Below are 4352 nucleotides of genomic sequence, written 5' to 3' on the forward strand. Positions count from 1 at the left end.
TGACAAGTGGTCATCTACTTGGTTTTCTACTCCCTTTCAATCTTGAATTTCTAGATCGAACTCTTGAAGTAGAAGTACCCATTGGATTATTCTTGGCCTAGCGTCTTTCTTAGCAAGTAAATACTTAATTGTGAAATGGTCCGTATAGACAGTCACTTTGGTACCTACAAGATAAAATCGAAACTTGTCAAAAGCAAACATAATAGCAAGTAACTCTTTCTCTGTTAATGTATAATCCAACTGAGCTCTTGCCAGAGTCTGACTTGCATAGTAGATGGGATGAAAAACTTTCTTCCTTAGCTGGCCCATAACATCTCCTACCGTAAATTCACTTGCATCACACATCAGTTCAAATGGCAAATCCCAGTCTGGTGTGACGATTATGGGTGCCGAAACTAACCGACTCTTCAAATCATTGAAAGATACTAAGCTCCTCATAAAATTTGAACATCCTTTCCTTCTCCAATAATTTGCATAAGGGTTTAGCAATTTTGGAGAAGTCCTTGATAAATCTTCAATAGAAACCGGCATGGCCCAAAAAGCTCCTAACACTCTTTACAGATATTGGAGGTGTGAGTTCCTCAATAACATCTACCTTTGCTTTATCTACCTCGATTCCATGTCTCACTATCTGATGCCCTAGAACAATACCTTTTCGTACCATGAAATGACACTTTTCCCAGTTAAGTACGATGTTTGTTTCTTCGCATCGCCTTAGTACCTTGGCTAGATTGGCTAAACAGTCATCATAAGTGTCTCCAAATACTAAAAAATCATTAATAAAGACTTCCAAGTATTTCTCAACAATTTTTGTAAAAATAGACATCATACATCTTTGAAATGTAGCAGGTGCATTACATAAACCAAATGGCATGCGTCTAAATCCAAATGTACCATACGGGCATGTGAATGTTATTTTGTGTTGATCTTCTAGCACTACTATAATCTGATTATACCCTGAGTATCCATTGAGAAAATAGTAATAGTCTCACCTTGCGAGTCTATTCAGCATCTAGTCCAAGAACGGAAAAGGAAAATGACCTTTCCTAGTCGCTTGGTTTAGCTTTTGGTAATCGATGCAAATTCTCCATCCTGTAACTATTGTATTCGGTATTAATTTGTTATCCTCATTCTCAAAAACCGTAATACCTCCTTTCTTTGGCATGCACTGGACAGGACTTACCCATGAACTCTCTGAGATGGGGTAAATTATACCCGCATCTAACCACTTGATGATTTCTTTCTTTACCACGTCCTTCATGATGGGGTTCAGTCTTCATTGTCCATCAATCGTCCCTTTCTTGCCATCTTCTAAGATGATCTTGTGCATGCATATAGACAGACTAATGCCGTGAATATTGAATATGGTCCATCCAATAGCATTCTTGAATTATTTTAACACTAGGATGAGTTTCTCTTCTTGCTCTATAGTCAACTCTGCTAAAAAAATCAGAGACAAAGTACAAGCATTACCTAAATAAACTTATTTTAATTGTAAAGGAAGTACATTGAGTTCTAACTTAGGTGGCTCCTCAATTGACGCCTTTGGTTGGACATAATATATGCTTTCTAACTCCAAAGATTCAAAGCGGGATCAGGATTGTAGATTAAATCCCCTTTGATCAGCTTCTAGGAAAGCTAAGTATTCATCCTCTTTTTCATCACTTGGAGGGTCTGATGTCAAAATTTTCTCCAATGGGTCCTTAACATAGATGAGTTCCTTTTCCATGATTAATTACTTTAAATCGGACACTGCAGAACAATCATCAAGTGTGTTAGGAAATTACATAGACTTAAAAACATTAAATGTTACTTGATCGTCCTGAACACGCATAGTAAGCTCGCCCTTCTGCACATCAATAAAGGCCCTTCCAGTTGCTAGGAAAGGCCTTCCTAGGATGATTAACACTTCTCAAAGTCTAGAATAACAAAGTCAATAGGAAAAATAAATTTGTATACACGTATCAATATGTCATCGATTTTCCCTTCTGGATGTGCTAAGGATCAATATGCTAATTGAAGTGTAACCGTACTAGGTCTAACTTCACCTATCCCCAACTTCCTAAATATTGACAAGGGCATCAAGTGGATACTCACACCCAAATCACATAGTGCCCTACCACAATATGTTGCTTCAACATTGCAAGGTATGGTAAAACATCCAGGACCTTTCAACTTCGGGGGTAGTTTGTCTTGAAGATATGCACTACATTCCTTCGTTAAGGCTATCGTCTCAAATTCTCCTACTCTTCGTTTTTTAGACAAGATATCCTTCATGAATTTAACATAGTTAGGCATTTTTTCAAGTCCTTCAACGAACGGGATATTGATATGAAGTTGCTTGAGTACATCTAGGAACTACTTGAATTGGACTTCCTGCTTCTGCTTCTAAAGTCTTTGAGGGTATGGTGGAGAATTCTTTACTGGAACTGGTTGATTCATTTTCTGTGGCAATTTTGCATCTAATGGAGTTTTTAGTTTCTCAGAATTAACTGGTTCAGAAATTACCTTATCGGGTTTTGCAGATTTAGGTTCCGGTGAAACTAGAATTTCAACACTTGGTTGAACTTCCATTGAGTCTTGAGCATCAGTTGGCTCCTCTTCAACTTTGACAGTGTTGGGCTCTAATGTCTGTCCGCTTCTAAATGTCAACGCTTTACAATGCTCCTTCCTGGGATTCCTCAGATTCTCCACATCACTAGGTAAAGCACTTTGTGGTTGGTTCCTAAGTTCAGTAGCAAGTTGACCTACTTGATTCTCCAAATTCCTTAGAGTGGCATCATTTTTTCCATATATTCCTTCAATAGGTTCTCTAAGCTATTGGAAGGTTCAGCTTGAGTTGGTTTCTAAACTTGCTTGGGAAAAACAGGTGGCTGGGTTGGTCTAGGTTGTGCATAAGTGTTACTGGTTCTAGCCCCTTGGTTACTCCAGGAAAAATTCAGGTGGTTTCGCTACGATGGGTTATAGAAATTAGATTGCAGTCCTTGCCTTCCTCGATTTTGGTTCTGGTTACCCATGTAATACACGAATTTTAGGTTCGATAGACATTCTTTGAACAAATGTCCTTCCCCATAATAGACACATGCTATATTTTCAAATTGGTTCGGTAGCTGAGCTACAAAACTATTAAACCCATTAGTGGAGAAATTTTTAAGCATTGAGGAAATTGAAGATACCTGAGATGCGAGTGAAGTGAGTGGATCCACTTCATGTATTCCAGCGACTCGTCTTCCTAAGGCTGATTGATTGGTTGGCCATTGATAATTGTTGCTGGCAATCCTCTCAATGATTTCATAAGCCTCATTATAAGCGTCATTGTAAGGACATTCTTCGAACAAATGTCCTTCCACACAATAGACACATGCTATATTTTCAAATTGGTTCGGTGGTTGAGCTACAAAACTATTAAACTCATTAGTGGTGAAATTTTTAAGCATTAAGAAAATTGAAGATACTTGGGATGCGAGTGAAGTGAGCGGATCCACTTAATGTATTCCAGCGACTCGTCTTCCTGATGCAGCTCATTGGTTGGCCATTGATAATTGTTGCTGACAATCCTTTCGATGATTTCATAAGCCTCATTATAAGCCTTAAAAAGGAGAGCACCGTTAGTAGAGGCGTCCACTACCATCCTTATGTGAGTATTGTAACCACTATAAAACACCTCAAGTTGGATGCAGTGAGGGATTTCATGATGAGGGCATTTTCGTAATAACTCTTTGTACCTTTCCCATGCCTTATACAAGGACTCATCATCCATTTGTTGGAAAGCAGTGATCTCATTCCTCAACTTAGCATTCTTGCTAGGCAGGAAATACTTCATGCGGAATCTTTCTGTTAACTCTTGCCTTGTGGAAATGGAATTTGGTGGCAATGAGTTCAACCAGGCTCGAGCTCCGTCCCTTAGTGAATATGGGAACAACTTTAATCTTAGCGCATCTTCGGGTACTTCAACTAACTTGAAAGATCGCTCAACTCCATAAACAGTCTTAAGTGAAGATAAGGATTTTTGGTAGGCATTCCACTTAAGGATGGCTTGTTCGTTACCTCTAACGGACTCTTAATAGTGGATACATATTTGAAAATAATTGAAGGAAAACCCCTTTTTTCACGCACATCCACGCACACCTCTTACCTTCGTATCTTGGCGGGGCCTCTTATCCGCAAGCTTGCCAGTGATCCCATACACGCCATAATCGTTATGACGAGAATTTCATCATGTGAGTCATATAGTGGTTTTGACATATAATCTCTAACAGGCTTCCATGTTTACTATCCTAGCGAACTTCACTTTTCCATAAGGACAAACCTGTCCTCTACTGGATCATGCCATGGCTAGTCTTGGACTTTCG

General features: G+C 39.0%; 1 non-coding gene across 1 annotated transcript; it reads left to right on the forward strand.

Moving 5' to 3' along the window:
• The first annotated feature begins 3686 nt into the window (after positions 1–3686).
• LOC121218916 (small nucleolar RNA R71) lies at positions 3687–3793 on the forward strand. The gene has a single exon (XR_005915400.1). It is a non-coding gene; the product is annotated as a small nucleolar RNA R71 (small nucleolar RNA).
• Positions 3794–4352: the final 559 nt, after the last annotated feature.

The sequence above is a fragment of the Gossypium hirsutum genome, chromosome D06 (assembly GCF_007990345.1).
Source record: "Gossypium hirsutum isolate 1008001.06 chromosome D06, Gossypium_hirsutum_v2.1, whole genome shotgun sequence".
Lineage (NCBI taxonomy): Eukaryota > Viridiplantae > Streptophyta > Magnoliopsida > Malvales > Malvaceae > Gossypium > Gossypium hirsutum.